Genomic DNA, 19,795 nt, shown 5'->3' on the forward strand with positions numbered 1-19,795 from the left:
TCTAAATATCCTCTCTTCTGGAGACTCATTTACAGAAAATTCTCTTTTTAGTTTTGCTATTGGAGAAGACAAAAATGAGTATTGATCGATACCCAAATATGTAATATGTCTTTTATTTTGGGTAGGAGCTCTCTATCTCGTGCATGACGTCCATGGCAAACTGACAGATCAAGCCCCTGGTCTGTATCCATGACGTGGACCTTTGCTGCTCTCTGTGGATAATCCGCAATGATTGTGCGTTGCGTTTTTTTTTTGAGCAAAATGATTGGGCGTTGCGTGGAGTATCATCCTAGCAAACAAACCCAACAAAGAAAGAAACAACAACAAAAAAAAAAACAAAAGAAAAAGCGGCCGGTCGGCGGTCCCACTTCCATCTCGCTCGCTAACTGACTAACTCCACCGCTCCTGATATTTCTCTTCCCCGTGCGCTTCCCAGTTTCCACTGTGCTCCCTTCTCTGTTCTCTCCGACTCCGCCATGGCCGCCTCGCCCTACCCGACGACGCCGTGGCTGCGGCCACCGCCTCTCATGGGACTCCTGGGTCTCCTCCTCCTCCTCCTTGTCTGCCTCTCCCCGTCGATTTCACTAGTGGAGGCGGGCGCGGAGGCGGCGGGGGTTCTGAGGCAAGTGGTTGGTGGGGACGACGACGGCGGGACCTTCTTCGAGCCGTTCAACGTGACCTACGACCACCGCGCGCTCATTCTTGGCGGGAAGCGCAGGATGCTCGTCTCTGCGGGGCTCCACTACCCGCGCGCCACGCCCGAGGTGAGCAGTGACGTTCTGTGGTGCTTCGTTCGCGGGCTCTGGCGCCGGCGCCGACGCGGCGGGACGGGGCTCGGGAGCTCCGGAGGGGGAGTTGGCTCTGGCTGTGGCCGCCGCTTTAATAGCTGGATTTCTGTGGTCTCAGTTGTTGATTCGCGGGGACCGGCTGGGTTCAGCTGTTGCTGCGGTTGGTCGGGCGTTTCCAATTACTAGCGAATATGTTCCGTTCTACTCATAAGTCATAATGTTGCTGCGGTTGGCCAGGCGTTTCCACTTATGAGGAGCCTAAAAATTCTGTAGTTAGATGAGGGGCCTAAAGATTCTGTAATAGGGGTAGTTCCTAATTACATATTTTTCAGGCTCCTCATAATAATGCTGTTTTTGTTCTCCATGGAGTTCGTTGGCAAGTTTGTGTTTGTGGCATCTACATTCATGTTATTTGTAGCTTCCGATGAACTGACACAATTTGGGCTCCAGATGTGGCCAAGTTTGATTGCAAAGGCCAAGGAGGGTGGGGTGGATGTAATTGAGACATATGTCTTTTGGAATGGGCATGAGCCGGCCAAAGGCCAGGTACCTCGTTGACTCATTTGTTCACTTCAAATGACAGATATGATGTCCTCGAGTGTTAACTTTTTCTTCTTCTAATGTGCCTTGCCCAAGTATTACTTCGAAGGAAGATTTGATATTGTCAGGTTTGCTAAGCTGGTTGCTGCTGAAGGTCTATTTCTTTTTCTGCGTATCGGCCCATATGCTTGCGCTGAATGGAATTTCGGGTCTGTCTATATCTTGGCATTCAACTACTTGAATATACTCACAATATTATTTATTTCTGTCATATGTGAAAATTGGCCTGTTTTGACTCAATAGTGGGTGTGCATGTACACACACTAGAACATTAGGCGCCCTTCGGGTGCCTTGCCACACCATTTGAAACATATACACTAACGCTTTTTATCTGAGGTGGCGTTTTTCTTACATCTTTTTCTCAGATGTTCTTCCCTACAGACGTGACAGCTTCTTATATGCTTACAAGTTTTTATTGTATGATAAAATTTCAATCCTATTAGGAAACATTCGATTACAATTGTTCATCCTGTTTATTTTAATTTTGTTTTTTCATGCAATTATGTATTCTTATACTTTTCTCCAGATGCAATGTTACAAGCTCTCCTGCGTGTACTAAGAAAATAATCCCTTATATTCTCTTTTCATGTTCTCTGTATCTAACCCCACCAAACTGAACATTTCTGTCTCCCTTTAAGCCTACATGGTTTTATCCATGCCTTCAATTTTGAAAGACGTGAGTAGAATTGTTTTCTTTGTTTATTTATTTTATGTTGTTTTATCATACATTTCTGCAGTGGTTTCCCAGTTTGGCTGCGTGACATCCCTGGGATAGAATTCCGCACTGACAATGAACCCTACAAGGTAGAGGAGCTACTAAGTTTCGTCTGAGAGTATGATGAGCATTCTTCATTCCTTTATTTTGATCCACTAATCCTTAGAATGTTCTTGCAGGCTGAAATGCAGATTTTTGTGACAAAAATCGTAGATATCATGAAAGAGGAGAAACTTTATTCTTGGCAAGGTGGTCCCATTATACTACAGCAGGTCTGAAAATGATTCTCAAAATTCACTTATTGGTGCTTTTTTTTTCTTGAACACGTAGGAGAATGTGTTGCCTTTGTATTAAAGAGAGAGAAGAATAAATGGCCCCTTAAATAAACCACTGTATCTTGTCAGGGAGACCAGATAGGTTCAGGTTTTGAGAAATACAGAAACCACCTGAAAAGAGGGGACCCCCCCCCCCCCCCCCCCCCCCCCCCCCGACCCAACCAAGGCTGGTTAAACTAACCCCTCAACAAGACCTAGCTCAAGTTGTCGAAGCTTACGTAATTCTACACAATGCTACATTACATTCTTTTCATTTCTATAACGAATCTTACAAAGTATTACCAATTACTTAAAATGTGCAAGAGGAGCTAACATCGTCTCCATGAAATGGCATCTTGTCAGTGCCTTAAAACTACGGCAGTTCATTCTTGCTAGTGCCTTGACTTTCTAAGAAAAAGAACTATCTGATAATATTATTAATGTCGATGATGGTATTTAGAAAACGATAGTAATGGTTTGTTTGGAAAGCCGCTTTACCTCTCAGATTTGGAACTGGTCCTCGAGTTCATCAAGATGCTGCAGACCTGGATCGTTACTGCGTTTCGGATATTAGTCTCATTTAAAAAAAAAGATAGCTTAAGCTATTATCCATTAGTCAGTACACACGGACATTTGAAAAATATCGATGGCAGGTGGGTATTATGTTATTTGTGGCTTAAATAATTTTTAGTTGGTGTCGTTTGGTGACAACATTGCTTAGTATCTTTGATGTCTCATTTAATACATTGACATTGTTAAACCCAGCAGTGGTTATTCCTCTGTTTAATAAAAAAAAGTTAGATGACGTTCTATATATGGATGGTGCTCATGATAGAGTTAAATGTTGAACCATAATGTGGTAAAGGATACAATGCTTAAGTATGTTATGTAGCCAAAAAGCTAGATATTGGCTGTTTTACCTGCTGAAGTAGCAGGACTTTTGGTGTTTCCTCTGTGCTCTAGTTAATGCAGCACAAACACCTGAAGGTTGGTGGATGTAAGAGGTTCATATTAATAAAAACTCGACCAAAACTAGGAGGAACTTAGTTCGAGAAAATCTGGGAGGAACTAGGCATCTTTTAGTAAGAAGAAATAGGCACCAAAATTTGAGTTGGAAAGGACTTGGACATGAGTGATCAACCAAATGAGCAGGGCTCAGTTTCCTAAGAGGCTTATATTCATGCTTAATGTGTCAGTTGAATTATATATACACTAAAAATGTGTATAATCTTTTTCTCTGGAAAATGTTTGACAGATTGAAAATGAATACGGTAACATTCAAGGCCGGTATGGTCAAGCAGGGAAGAGATACATGCAATGGGCAGCTCAGATGGCACTTGCACTTGATACCGGTGTTCCTTGGGTAATGTGTAGGCAAACAGATGCTCCAGAACAAATTGTAGGTTGCCTTAAAACTCTATTGAGATTGACTTTGTATTACATTAGAGATTATGTCAAATGTGCTAATTATAAAGTAATAGATTACTGTTTTGTCCTTTCTGGCAGCTTGATACGTGCAATGCCTTTTACTGCGATGGGTTCAAACCAAATTCCTACAACAAGCCAACAATATGGACTGAGGATTGGGATGGATGGTATGTGGTTCCTTGATTCATTTAGCTCTTGCTAAAGACTTTGCAGCAATGGATTCAATTATCTGGAAAATTTTAAGCGAGGATAGTATCTCCATTTTATATTTACTCTTTACTGTTGTACTGACTCACGTAGGGCCTATAATTAGTTTAATTTGCCTTAGATGTATATAATTTTAATTAGTTGTCTTTCCTTACAACTGGTTAAGGTTACTCATTTCACCCAGATGTTTAATACCCAATGATCGTGTGCATGTGTTTGACTTTTAGAAATGGTATGGGAACCTAATGTAGATTCAAATTTGTTCTCTGTGGTGATGCTATGTGCAAAAATGGATTGCTATTTCCCCAAAAAGAATGAGTGCAAATGAACTTTTGCAATATATTTGTTCTAAGCCTTATAAAGGTATTGGTTATAGTTGTGAGGAACAGGGGGCACAAAGCTAGTGACCCTAAAGGCCAGCATTTTGATGGCATCCTGGCTGATTATGGTGCCCAAATGAAAGAGCGGAGTTAAGATCCTTCTTATTTCTTTCTTGCTTAACTAAGGTGAATGTTGAGCTTTATATAACTATACCGCAGTCTGACCACAAATACAAGAACAATACATAGTACATCATTATAGCAGTTGAGTGAAATCCATTAGGGGCCCCTAAGCATGCCCCAGATTCTTATCTAGGTCCATGAACTCTTGAATTGCAAATTCAGTCCCTTAAAGTGAATTGTCCATTGCTGGTCGGTACCCTTCAAAACACCCCTGGATGCATATGTGTTGAAATATTAAAGTGAATTGTCCACCTTCCCATTAGATTAAGCTTTTGGGTTGAACTGGTTAGTGAATGAAATTTAATATGGTATTAGGATCAGAGGTCTTGAGTTCAAATCCTAGCTAGTGCAATTCAATAAAATGATTTTGCTCACTCCTGTTACCCATCCGAGGCCTGAGGGAGCCTCCATGTGAGGGGTAGTGTTGAAATATAAAGTAGATTTGCTCGCCTTCCCCATTGGTTTAAGCTTTTTTTGGGTTGAGTTAATCGGTGCATGCAACTCAATATGGTATCAGGGCTAGAGGTCTCGAATTCGAATCCTTGCTAGCGCAATTAAATAAAATGATTGTTACTTGTTCCTATTCCATGTCTGAGGCCTGACCGCTTGGAGGAGCCTCTACGTGAGGGAGAGTTTAGAAATATAAAGTGAATTGCATGCCATCCCTATCAACTTAAGCTTTTGGGTTGAATTGGTCGTTGCTTGCAACTCAATAGAATGTTTAAGAGCTAATGATGGTAAGTTTAAAGGTCTGAGTCTGCAATTTTGAGAGTTCATGACCCTAGATGAGAATATGAAACAAGTCTAGGGGACCACCGATGGATTTCACTCCTTTTTTTTGGAAAAAAATTGGGTGAGGATGGTCCTCACCTAGCACCATGCGGACATTCAATCAAATCACGACACATGGATTTCTTAATCGACCGGCTTGGCCTCCCAGTGCTCTCACAATAGGAGTCCTCGACTCGCACTCACAGGCTCTGGCGGTGGCTCGCACTCACAGGCTCGTAACTCGTGGCGCCTTTGATTATAGATGGGAAAAGCGCCACAATTGCAGTGACGAGAGATGGCCGCTGCCATCACGCGGTAACCAGGTGTCCAGGTGGCACAGAGGTCGCCGGTGGTGGTGGTGCATCTGGATTCGAGGCAAAGGAGCTGGGCGCAGAGGAGATTGCTGGCGGTGGTGACGCAGGCAGAGGAAAAACCAGACATGGGCGGACGATCGAATCAGGCAGCGGCACCAATTGCAGATGAGTTGTGAGCGCTTGGGGCGGATTAGCCGGCCAAGCCAATTAGCCAGATTGGAGCGTATGGCCTCAATCGCGAGCTAGTATGGCCTCAATCGCGAGCTAGCCGAGCCAATTAGCCTATAAGTAGTAGAGTCGATTAAGTAGTCCACACGAGTCGTGATTTGGTTGGATGTCCGCACGGTACCAGGTCAGGACCATCCGCACCGAATTTTTTTCCTTTTTTTTTTTGGGGTTGAATAGAGTACTGGGTCAAAGCGTAGATCTATGCTTTGAATTGATCGTGCTCTTAGAGATCAATGAATATATATGACAAAAGAAATCCAGAACTTTGCTGCACAAAGCAAAATCCATCCTTGTCCATGGGCAAAGAAATTATAAAATAAGAGCTGCTGCATTGCCATCCTAGAAACAGAACTAAGGACAGAAGTGCTGCAAATGGGTAGAGTCTATGTTGCCCAGATACGGGTATTGGGTGCGCTATTTTCAAAAACAGAGTGACACGGGGATATGCCTAGGATATTTTTTTAATGATAATAATTACACATGATTTAATATGAAATGATATAGTACCAGACTACATTGCATGGATACGTGAGGTTGTCCATGTATCCCGTATCGGCTACCGCTACATATCCGCGAAGTATCAGTAAAAAAAATATATAACAAAATTCCGATATGTGGACTGATACGTATCCAAGCTGTTTAGCGATACGTCCTAGCCCACACACCATGTGACTTGTGACCTCCGTTACCATAGGCGGATATGCCCCCACCTGGACGCACATCATCACAGCCGGCCGCCGGCCTAGACGCGCTGTTGCACACCCTTATGCGTGAGCGCGCCGAGGCGCCAACGCTGCCTGCAGTCCCGCACGAGGCACAATGCCTCCTGTCCGGACACATGGCAGCATGAGCACCACCGCCCGACTCGCCAGTGCCTGCCTGCACTCGTGAGCGCCGACGATGCAGCCCACACGACGCCTCCCGCCTGGCTGCCCACCTGCCCCGGAGGCTGCGACGACCTGCAGCAAGTCCTGGTTGTGATTCAACAGCAACCTTTGGTGATTTCCCCTTCTTGATTTTGTTCTTCCCCTCCTGATCTAGTCACTAGTTCTTCCTCAATGGTGACCTCCAGTTTGTTTCTTGCCTTTTGTCTTCCCGTATGGAAACTGGAAAGGGTTGAGAACTGGGGGAACGAGCTGTGGAGAGCTGACTCTGACTTTAGGGTTTCAGTAGGATAAGTGGTGGACGTCAGAGAGCTGTGTCAGGGATAGCTCAATGCCCAATGTTTGTTATGCTACTAGTGAAGTAGCAACTAGAAGCTGTGAAGTAATTGGAGTAGTCTCCAGAGAGCATCCATACATACTGATTGGATGCCACTAATTTTAATGTACCTTATTATTTATTTTTGTAAAAAATAATAAAACGTATCCACATATTGTTTTTTTTTGTTTTCAAAAAATGGTGTATCCGTATCCGTCCGATACCGATACACGTATCTGTATCCATGCTGCATAGGTACCAGACTACTGGTAAATAAGTGATGTTCAGCAACTTAATAGACCACGACCACAACCACAACCATAGCAGCTTAATTGGAGCACGTTCATCACCCGGGACCATCTACTGTACTAACAAAGAACACAAAAGAACAAAACTAAATATCAAATCGGAGCACACACGGGGAGTACCACTGTAGTGGATGCACGGTGCACGTGAGAGGCTGAGAGTTCACGGTAGCAGCCTAGCAGGGAGGAGACGAGGAGCTTACTTTGTGATGAAGCCTGTTGGGGTCCTAGGGATGGAGCCGCCGGCTGATTCGGCGCTGAGGGATGCGCAAAGCAGGGGACCGGAGCCAGGAAGTGGCGCCACTCACCGGTGAGCCATTTTGTGTCGCCGGCAGATCCTCCTTGGGTCCGCAGCTTGCGGAAGTCGGGCGTCGGGGGAAGCGAGTGCGGGAGTGCTGGCTGCTGTGCGGCTAGGTCATGAGTCATGACATACTGCACGGGTGTGTGTGTCCTCGGTATATGTCTGGTACATGTAAATATGTATCCAAAATCATGAGTACGGCCTGGATATGTATCCAGGAGTATCCGGGAATATCTGTATCCAATACAGACAGACCCCCTTGGAGTATCCGTGCATGAGAGAGTAGAGTGGCCAAAGGGGGACACAGCACAACATTGTGAAGTTGCAGCACCTAGGAGTGAGTGTAGTAGTCATGGATTTAGTTACCTAGGTCAAATGGGCTTGCTCCTAGACGTGGTTGGGTTGCAAACGATCATTCTTTGAAAACAGGGTTGTCTTTTCTGAAGCTGATCTGAACAAATGCCTTCTTTCACCATCATATTTAGTATAGCTATTACCTGTGAACTACGACCTTACAGCATTTCACTTGTATAGGTATGCCGACTGGGGTGAAGCGTTGCCACATAGGCCTGCTCAAGACAGTGCTTTTGCTGTTGCTCGGTTTTATCAACGTGGTGGAAGCTTCCAAAATTATTACATGGTAAGAGCTAAGATATCTCAAGACTTAAAGTTAGAGAGATCTCCCTAACTTGTCAATCCAATTACAAATACCTTAATTCTTTTCCCAGTATTCAGACTTGAGACATGCACTGGTTTATATGCAAGATTATTCAGTCATTAACTCAATTAGGGCTCATAGAAAAGCTTTATATGCAGCATGAACTGGTTGGGAAAAAAAATATGCTGAACCAATTCAGTCACAGACGACATATGTAAACTGAGGATCAAAACTAACTGTTACTCACTGTTCCTCTGTATTCTGCGTAGAATGGCTAGTTATATTCAGCTACTACCATCGCAGTAAAAGGAAAAAAATCTGCTGATTCAATAAAGCCACAGATGAGATGACCATATGTAAACTGAAGTTCAGAACTAACTGTTACTTGCACATGTATCCAACCACTTAGCATTGCTCAAAATGGTCATACTATGTAATCTTCCTGCTTTTAGTATCTATATTTAAGTTAATCTCATTATTTTATTTAAAATTTTGATATTATTTATTCTGAAGCCTGATTTTGATGTTTTTTTAATGTTTAGATCTGAGTGTACTTCATTTATTTGCAGTATTTTGGTGGAACAAATTTTGAGCGGACTGCTGGTGGTCCACTTCAGATAACTAGCTATGATTATGATGCACCAATTGATGAATACGGTATGTAGAAATCTGGAAAATCTCTGTGGTTTGGATGTATCAGATATATAAGAGATGCCTGCTATGTTCAGGTATCTTAAGGCAACCTAAGTGGGGGCATTTTAAAGACCTACATGCAGCTATTAAACTTTGTGAACCAGCTCTTACTGCAGTAGATGGCTCACCTCATTATGTAAAATTAGGGCCCATGCAAGAGGTATGTACTGATTTATAATGCAAACAATCTACAGTTTTTGTCCATCTACTTCAGTTTTGCATATACAATAATGGTTTTCATTTCTGTTCATGTTTTCTTTTTTAATTTTTTAACTAGGTATTGGCCCGTTCATTGATATATACACATAAAATTTGAACTAAATAATGTAATGCAGAACACCTGATAAAGAGATCACACTGAATACAATTTCAACAGATAATATAGGTCAAAGAGGCTGGAGATAAGGGGTATCCAACATGGCAAATGTCTTAAATTGAACTTCTGGTAAAATTTCCGGCAACACCTAGATAAGGGAATGCTGCAACAATTTGGCCTGTAATTCATTGAGGCCCACCAGCAGCCCACCATTGTACTATGTGTTTTTGGTCTGCTTAAAGGCCCAGTGCAGCCGAGCATACACCCAATTCAATCCACTTAAGTAGTCCAGTCTGCCAACCCAAATGCCTGGCTGTTTTCAGCTGTTGATCTCGGATGGATGGTCAGTAATCAACCGGTCCTAATGGTGCTCATATAAAAACCAGTTGATCATGGCAATCTTATTTGTTGGATTAGGATCTGACAAGGGGGACCATTACTTGTGTCCCAAATAGATCACGGGATTAGCTCGAGATCACCTTCCAACGTTCAGATGTATTCCATCCATGCACCATGAAAATACTGATGCATTGCTTACTCTTGTTTGATCCAGGCACATGTATATTCCAGTGAAAATGTCCACACAAATGGAAGCATTTCAGGAAATGCTCAGTTTTGCTCAGCTTTTCTTGCCAACATTGATGAACATAAGTATGCTTCAGTTTGGATTTTTGGAAAATCTTATAGTCTACCACCATGGTCTGTGAGCATACTACCAGACTGTGAAACTGTGGCTTTTAATACAGCCAGGGTGAGTGGTCTCTAACTGCACATCATATTTCTTATGAGGCTACAGCCTGTGAACAACCGAACTTCTTTACATACTGGTACGAATACAATGGACGATTGCATTGTAGGAGTGGAAACTGGAAAGTATTCCCATAGTTTTGTGCAAACTCAGAAACAGAATTTGATGAATTTGATTTCTGTGTACATGGAATTTTCTGTATTTTATCATAATTGTTGATAAATTTTGTTCTCGAAAAATTTTGAAGTTTGTTTCTCCTGTGATCCACTTATCCTTCAGGTGAATATACCCTTTAATTCTGAATTGAAATTGAAAATATCAAATCATAAAGCAAAAACATAACTCAGTAGTTATGTTTACATTTGGGAACTGCTGCATAATTCCTGTTTCTGACGAGGGGAATTTTTAACCCCAACCTGAAATTCGCTCCCACGAGGAGTTGAAACTAGAACCTGAGGAGTGCTACTCATTACTCAAGCCATCTAACCAACTCACGCCAAAGCACAGGTCTAAGGCCCAGCCTCAGTCGTGGTCGTTCTTACATGGGCTACGGTTCCGCTATGTATGGGTGGGGTAGGACTTTGGGTGGTTTTCTTGACCTGCGTGAGAAGGTCTTCTTAATGCAATGCCCGGGGGCTGTCTTAACCCCCAGATTGATTTTTTTTTATTCCTGTTTCTGCCAATCTGATATTTCCTCTGTTCTATAGTCTCTGTCTTTTCAGCGTTCTTACAATTGAACTTTCTAACTTCCATCACTAATATACTTAATTTTTATGAAATGGTCAAATGTGTGTTTTGATAGTATTGTATTGAGTCAGTCTAGTTCTATTGTGGAATATTTCATTTGCTTGATTCCATATAAGCAACCTAATGTGTCAACCATTAGCTTACAAATTTTATGTGCTGGAATTGTTACAGTAGATTGGAACCTATTCTGAGTTTCTGACATTGAAGCCTTGAACGTTCTCCGGAACTGCCAGCTTCTTATTTTCATGCCTTTTCAAGTTGATCACGAGTTGTATTAATAAAGAAACAAAAATGACTGTGTTGACATTTTTATCTAAATGTTCCACTTGAAGATGATAAACATGGGTATACACTTAACAGGAAACTGAACATGTAATAGGTGATCATTTTTTAATTGCTAGCTCATATCTTTTCAGGTTGGTACACAAACGTCGTTTTTTATTGTCGAATCTGGGTCCCCCAGTTATTCAAGTAGACATGAGCCTAGAATTCTATCCCTTGGTGGCTCCTATCTCTCAACTACTTGGTGGACTTCTAAAGAACCTGTTGGCATATGGGGTGAAGGCATCTTTACTGCTCAGGGGATATTAGAGCACTTAAACGTGACAAAAGACATCTCTGACTACCTTTCATATACTATCAGGTGAATATTAACCTACAAGCTGTTCAAGAAAGTTTGTTACCTCAGACCTGATTGAGAACCATGTTTGCATGTCTCCACTAACTAGATGATGATTAGTTGATTTGAAATTCCACACTTCGCTGCATGTTGCCATTATAGATCCATTTAAACTTTATGCTTTCTTGAATTCTGATAATAATTCTATTTGTATGAGTACAGAACATGCAAGAGGTATCATAATATGCCCACATGTCCAACCAACATACCAGGGGAATGATAATAATATCGTACACATGTCAAAGATGTTATGGTGATACATTAATTTGTAGCCGAAAACGATAATACTTAAATTCTATATGAACCCAAACACTCTTGGTCTTTTGCGCCTCCATGTAATAGTGAGTAGTGACCAAGCTCTAACAGTACAAGTCTTAGCTGAGTACCTTCAGCTTTGGGATCTTGTGGATGGCCTTGTTTTGCATCAGGGTGTTCCTGATCAGTACTGATGGAAGTTTACACAACCTGGTTCATACAGCAGTAAGTCAGCATATGCTGCTTCTTTTTGGGGACCATCAGGTTTGCTCCTTGGACAAGAATTTGGAAGAGCTGGGCTCCCTTGTGCTGCAAATTTTCAATTGGTTAGCCATCAACAATCGGTGCTAGTCAGCCAACTGTCTTGCCAAGCGAGGGTTGCATCATCTGTCTGCTTGCCCTTTTTGTGATCAGGCTGTGGAAACAATTCAGCGCGTCCTTATCTCTTGTGTTGCCTGGCAAGTATGGACGCTGATTTTTCAGAAGCTAAACCTGTCTGCTGTTGCTCCTTTGATCACGGCAACCCATTTCTCTAGCTGGTGGGTTAGCACCATCAGGAATGTCCCCAAGGAGATACGGAAAGGGCCCAATTCTCTAATCATCCTTGTGGCTTGGGAAGTTTGGAAGCATTGGAATGCTTGTGTTTTAGAGGGAGCGTTGCCAAACACTCAAGTTCTCCTTCAAACGTTGGTGGATGGGTGGGGTTTGTGTAGCATGGCGAGGGCTTCTAATCTCCACTTCCTTAGGTTGCCTTCCCCAGACTTCTATTCGTTGGGAGGCTGGCTGGTCTTTCTTTTGGTCATGGCTGTTTGTATTGCTATGCAAGCCTTGTTATTTCTGTTTCTAGTTGGGTGTGTTGTGTGTGCTTGGACACAGCTGCTTTTTTTTTCTTCGCCCTCTGTACCTTTTTCTCTCCTAATGAAATGACATGCACCTCTCCTGCGTCGTTTGAGGAAGAAAAAACAATGACCAGGCTTCACATAATGCCCCCCTTCTACAATTTAAAAAAAAGGGGCGTACCCAGTGCAGAGAGCTCCCGCTCTGTGCGGGGTCTAGGGAAGGGTGTTAGTGGCAAGCCTTACCCTCGCCTGTGCAATGCGAGGAGACCGCGACTCGAACCCCCTTCTACAATTTTAAAGAATGAAAATGTGCACATTTGCTACCATGTGGTAAAAATGTGTTACTGCATATGTCCCGTTCACTTCATCTAAAATAGAAATGAAATTTGCATCCAAGAAAGAGAAACCCCTAGATTTGTAGCTTGGCTTTCTAAAGTACAGAGCAGGTCTTTAGGTTGCTAGATTGCTGAAATAAAATGACACAATTGAACTAGCTTTGTTGGAGGATTTTTATTTTTTCATGTTTAAATGCTGCCTTCAATTGTTCGTGGGTTGTTGGCATCACAGTAAACTTACATTTGGATCCAACATTTAGAACCATTTATTTTTTGTGCACACCAAGTGATCTTTAAAAATTACTGGACTATTTAGTTGTTGCTTGTGGAAGTATTTCTCCTCTCTATGAAATTCAAAGTTAAACTAAGAGTAAAATTTTAGAAGTTTGCTAAGTAATTTCGATCACTGCCAATTTTATTTTTACTGTTGGTTTATTCCTCCTATTTTTTGTTTCTTCTATGGTTCATTGGATTTTTGAATTGATTATTCATAGAAGCAGGCTAAATTGAGAAAAAACTCACTAAATTCTTTTGAAAAGAAGATTCATGTTGATTTGATACATGACCAAAGTCTTTTGTCTCACAAGCTATTGGTTTGCGACTAACTAGTGTTCATTTGTTTTCTCTTGCATTGTTGGCTCTACTGTTCTGCAGTTTGTGTATTTCACTTTCTGTTGTGTTGACAGTCCACTTATTTCGAAATGTAATTACTATACACATTGATTCAACAGGGTGAACATTTCTGATGAGGATGTTTTATATTGGAATTCAAAAGGTTTACTTCCATCGCTAACCATAGATCAAATTCGCGATGTAGCGCGCATATTTGTAAATGGGAAGCTTGCAGGTATTTATTTGCATTCACAGTCCTGTGAATTATGTTAATAATGTTCGTGAGAAAACATACTACCTGCACAGCAAGCTTTAAATTCCTCCATATCTTAATCTGTTCTGATATTACGGGCCATTTATTGTAAGTAAACTATTGTAGGGATTTCATATGATATAGTAGAGTTCGACACTCGGGCGGATCCAGCAATCTGGCAAGGTCTGGCAGCCGCCAGACCTCACTGCCGGCCAGACCCAGACCTACCCTTACGGAGGTGCACACGCTTCCATGCATGTTTGTGGCCAGCTGACAGAACACAAGTACGAGTGGTACGCGCACGTCGTATATTCATGCTGAGCGGCTGCAACAGGAAAGTCGTGAGCGCGTGTGGTGCCTGGCAACTTGCAAGTATAGGATACGCACCGCTGTGCACTTTTCTCTCAATCAATGGATGCTATCGCTAATTGACCTTCATTTGTTCTTGGCCTTTACTAATCGATATGAATGCATGAGCCAAAAAACCAATGTTTGCACAAGTTAGGCTCTACTTGGTTCGCGTCCGCACGGCGCCGCACTGCGCCACAACTTTGGCGCCCGTTTGATTAGCTGCCGCACTTGCGGCATGCCGCGGCGCGACCACAACCCCATAGTTCATTTCAGCGCCACATTCTGCCAAATGTTGGACGAGCAAATCGAGCACCAATGTTTTGGCGTTGCCCGCGTTGCGGCGAGGCGGGCGGAGGCGTGAACCAAACAGCCCTTAGCATCTTGGATAGTAGTTGCTTGGTCATGCAAACTAGTAGAAAGTTCGCCATACGTGAATTTTTATCCTGGATCCGCCGATGTCGACACTAATCCAATTTTTCAATCGTTTGAGTTCCTGAGTCAGTCTCTTAATGTCAGTAATATGTTTTTCGTCTATAGCTAATGTCTAGATGAGAACTTGTATCAGCATGCAATTACTTACCTATATAATTTCTTGAAATAGAGTCTTGTGTTATGTTTACTCATGTCCCATTTGTAAATGATTCAGTTATTTGATAATTTATCTTTCAATGTGAAGGTAGTAAAGTTGGTCACTGGGTTTCACTGAATCAACCACTTCAATTGGTTCAAGGACTTAATGAGTTGACATTGTTATCAGAGATTGTTGGCTTGCAGGTATGCTAGATATGAAAGTCTTGTTTATGCATATACACTAGTATAAACAGGTTTTTAGTTATTATTCAAATTAGTACTTAGGATAAATTATGCAGTGGATTGTGTGTTCGAGAAAAAATTATGCAGGGACCCCTATGTAGCACACATACGGATATGCCTATGAGCCTATCGGTGTCAGACCAATACAGATACGTGGATATGCCATTTTCCCAAAAGGAAAACTCAATATGTGGCTTGCAGGTATATATATATATATATTATGGGACAGTAAAATTTAACAGCAAATCCAAGCATATCCATAACTCCATTCTCCAATTTTCCAATTACTTGTAAAAGCCAAATAAGAATGTATACATCTTATATATTATATAAGATACAAAGTTACAAGTGATTTGTGTTGTAACTTTGGGGGAGGAAGTACACCTTTGTGGCTCAGATGTGATCCATTGATCTAGTTCATTACATGACACTCCCTCCGTTCTAAATATGTTCATTTTGGCTTTGTCCAAAATATATTAACATATACAAGTTCAAATGAATGCACTATGAAAACATATTTCATGGAGAATTTAATAATGAAACTAATTTGACATTGTAGATGTTACTGCATTTTCTATAAACTCGGTCAAAGTGACAAGTTTGACTTATGACAAAACTAAAGTGAACTATAATTTGGAATGGAGGGAGTAGTTGATACTTAGCCAGCTAGGCTAGGAACTGCAACCTTGCAACTCAGGTTTCTTCTTCACCCTCATGTGCTTGTGCTTAAGTGCTTTATCCCCAATGGTTGCTGCCATCTAGTCATGACCAGGAAAATCAAGGTATAAGAACACAAGATCACTTGTCAGTAGCACTAATTGATCATATTAACTTGCTTGCAACTACTTGATTCAGGGAAGGTCAAGGGTGGAGAGAGAAGAAACTAACTGTCTAGTCGCTGCTGGCTCGCTGCAGATCAGATGTGTCGCCATGGGTGCGCACACTGTGGTTGCACGCGGATAGGGTTGTGGGTGGCGTGCGTCGTTGGCTTGCTGCCAGCTGTTCCTGAGGTCATTGAGGTGGAGCTGCAACTGTGAAACAAGTATGAACGGGAGATAATGGAACATGGAGGAAATAGGGAGGAAATGAACTCACCTGACTCTCACAATTGACTGTTAGCTATGTGCAAGAGTTTTGAGTCTGTGTAATTGCCTCACTCATTTTGGTCCCCGTATGAGTGAGGAGCCTGCTGAGGACCACCGCTTCTCTCTAATACATGAAACGCAGCTCTCCTGCGTTTTCACAAAAAAAAAAGGTTCACCAGGGACCACCTTTGCTGGAGGTGGCTGTACACCTGTGTGTGCTGCTGTGGTGGCTAGGCAGGTAATGACTTCAGCGAGTAGCAATGCCTCGAGTACCAATCTGATAACTGGGCTGGGCTGTGTCCAACAGAAATAGATTGGCTGATATATATTATCCCAAGTATCCAATATTCCTATATTTATTTTTATTCTCGAAACTCCAAGGATACGTATTGGGGCCATATCCTTATTGGATATGTATCTAATACGGGAGATGGAGATACCTACTCAGCATGGCCAAGTTCCACCATGTTCCTTTTTCTCGAAAATATGGGAGAGCTGTGTTTCTTTCTGTTTATAGATAGAAGAATGAAGTCACCTGAACGGTATCCCTAGAGGCAAGGTACAGCGGAAAGTACAAGAAGGAACTTAAACACTGAATGACTGAAAAATAAAAAGAGAAAAAAGAGAAAAAAGGAAAAACGAAAGGGTGGCAGAGAGCAGAATTCCAAGTGCCCGGTCCAATATGACGCCAACTCCGCCAAGCCCTTTTGCTCCTGCGGAATCCACGCCTGCCTGACAAACGCATGTCATATGGATGTGATAGATTGTTTCTTCAACTTGATCACACCCCTGATTGCACACTGTTTATCTTCTCTTATTATACTTAAAATATTGTAGTTCTTTTGGTGAACCCTACACAGTAATTGTTGTTAGCTACTTGTTTGGTGTCAACACTGATCAATCTTACTTCAACTATCTCATTTGAATAATGTACGGATATATTACCCATATTTAATATGATATATCTTTTTCATTTTCTTCTGTCCACATCATCAAGCGTGAGATGAAAAATGTTGTTTCTTGTTTCATAATGATTGGTCATTCGCAAGAACTATGGTGCTTTCTTGGAGAAGGATGGTGCTGGATTTAGAGGTCAAGTAAAACTCACTGGCTTGTCAAATGGGGATATCGACCTTACTAATTCTCTTTGGACATATCAGGTATTGACTAGCTTTAGCATTGAAATTAAATTTTAGTTTCAACCTCTTCTATGTTGTTTGTTGTGATTTGATGCTATTGTTTTCAGTTCTGTTTATTCATGTATATTCATACTGTTATGTACCTACAAAGGTTTACATTAGAAGGATAAGATTGCTCAAATATTGTGCTTATGAGTTACGTTGTGGATAAAATGCAGATTGGATTGAATGGTGAGTTTTCAAGGATCTATTCTCCTGAGAAGCAAGGATCTGCTGAGTGGAGTAGCATGCAGAATGATGACACACTTTCACCCTTCACATGGTTCAAGGTAACTTATCTTTTCACCACATGAATTGCTAACTTGATGATATCATACTATATGTTCTATAGTATGATATTTTTTAAATTTTTTTTTTATTCCTAGCTTAATCAGGAAAATCAGCCTTCACTTATAATACCTCCATGCTCCATCTTGAAGTATACGGGATTTTGAGTCTGTCCTAAGTTTGACTAAGTTTGTATAGAAAAGTATTGTCATCTAACACATCAGAAAGGTGAATTATGAAAAATAATATTTCATAATGTATCTAATTATGCTTATTTGATATCGTAAATATTATTGTTCTTTTTCTATAAATTTGGTCAAACTTATAAAAAGAAAAAAGATCTTACTGGGGTTTTTTTGCCGCACAGTTTCTGGTAAAAAAAGGTCAAACTTCTAAGTTTTGTCTTGAACAAACTAATGGTTCAGGATGGAGGAAGTTTCATCTGTGCTCCAAGGAAATTCAATCTACATCTTTTCTTTTTTTTTCACGTCTTCACAACTACTTTGTGTTGCAGACTATGTTTGAAGCTCCAGAAGGTAGTGGTCCTGTTGCCATTGATCTTGGGAGCATGGGAAAGGGCCAGGCTTGGGTGAATGGGCATCTCATTGGGCGCTATTGGTCACTAGTTGCACCAGAGTCTGGGTGTCCATCCTCATGCAACTATGCAGGAACATACGGTGATAGCAAGTGCCGATCGAACTGTGGAATTGCTACACAAAGCTGGTATTAACAAAAAATAATTTATGGTTTAGCTGTTTAGTTAGTTGGCTTTTCCATGTCATGCTTTGCTGTCCTTAGTACTTATTACATGGCAACATATTACATGTAAACAAGTCAGGTTAGAATCTTTTTAGTTCTTATATGAGAGTCCACACCAAAGGATGTGATCATAGAGAATACTGGAGTAGCGAGCCAATCCTGGTATCTGCAGAATTAGAAAATTGGAGGGACCAAGTCAGGAAATTTGGTTATAGCATGTGTTCTTCTATATCTTATGAGATTTGAGTGAGGATCATTCTGTATCAGAATAGTCAGTTTGCACTCTTCCAGTTTGTAGATCACTGAGATGTTACGCACCTTGTCATTAAGTTAAATAATATTTCAATGCGCATGTGGAAATATAACCTCGTAAGTGCCTTGTTTCCTTTCAGGTACCACATACCACGCGAATGGTTGCAAGAGTCAGGCAATCTATTGGTACTCTTCGAGGAAACAGGGGGAGACCCTTCTCAGATATCTCTGGAGGTTCATTACACCAAAACAATCTGCTCAAAAATATCTGAGACTTACTATCCTCCCCTTTCTGCCTGGTCACGTGCTGCCAATGGTCGTCCCTCAGTAAATACGGTAGCACCAGAGCTTCGCTTGCAGTGCGATGAGGGGCATGTGATCTCAAAGATTACATTTGCGAGTTATGGGACCCCCACAGGAGATTGCCAGAACTTCTCTGTAGGGAATTGCCATGTGTCGACTACTCTAGACTTGGTGGCAGAGGTAAGTTGACAAGCACTAACATGCATCTTGTAGACATATATATATCAGCAACTCGGCCTCTGTTATCTTTGCGCATGTTAAGCCTATATATACGTCCATGAAACGCAAATAAACTCATTCGAAAAAACCACCACATGCCAAACCTGTAATGGTAATACTCAATTTACTGTATTCGCAGGCGTGCGAGGGCAAGAACAGATGTGCGATCAGTGTTACCAACGATGTATTTGGCGATCCATGCCGAAAAGTCGTCAAGGATTTGGCGGTTGTGGCCGAGTGCTCCCCTCCATCAGCTAACACCTCGAGATGATATGTGATTATGGTACTGTAATGTGGTGCTCAAGTCCTAGAAGAGTCATGGTGGACGTTGCCGCAGCTTTGCAGGGTGAGCTGGGCTGTGCAGGCGTGCACAGTGGTCCTGCATCATTGTCTCCTTGACCTTTGCACCCATATTATACGTAGTAAAGACAGTACTATCCTACTACTACATGTTAAAAAAAAGGTTTTTTTTTAAAACCAGAATTTATTAAAAACCTCTATCCAGAGAGATCCCTGGACACTAAAACTGTAACAGCGTATGGAACACGGTCCTGCCAGAACAAGGGACCGTTTGTACACTTAAGCCCATGCAGCCTGTTCGTTTGCTCGTAAACGATCGTAAATTTTTAGCCAGGAACAGTGTTTTTCTCTCACCAAACCAGCCAGCAGTAAATAATCCACGATCATTTACGGCCTTCTGAACAGGCTGATGGCTGCTAGTGTGTGAGCTACAGAATA

General features: G+C 41.8%; 1 pseudogene; it reads left to right on the forward strand.

The window, feature by feature from the left end:
* Window positions 1-409: 409 nt before the first annotated feature.
* Window positions 410-19,561, forward strand: LOC136506143 (beta-galactosidase 15-like; annotated as a pseudogene).
* The last annotated feature ends 234 nt before the right edge of the window (window positions 19,562-19,795 follow it).

The sequence above is a fragment of the Miscanthus floridulus genome, chromosome 14, assembly GCF_019320115.1.
Source record: "Miscanthus floridulus cultivar M001 chromosome 14, ASM1932011v1, whole genome shotgun sequence".
Classification (NCBI taxonomy): Eukaryota; Viridiplantae; Streptophyta; class Magnoliopsida; order Poales; family Poaceae; genus Miscanthus; species Miscanthus floridulus.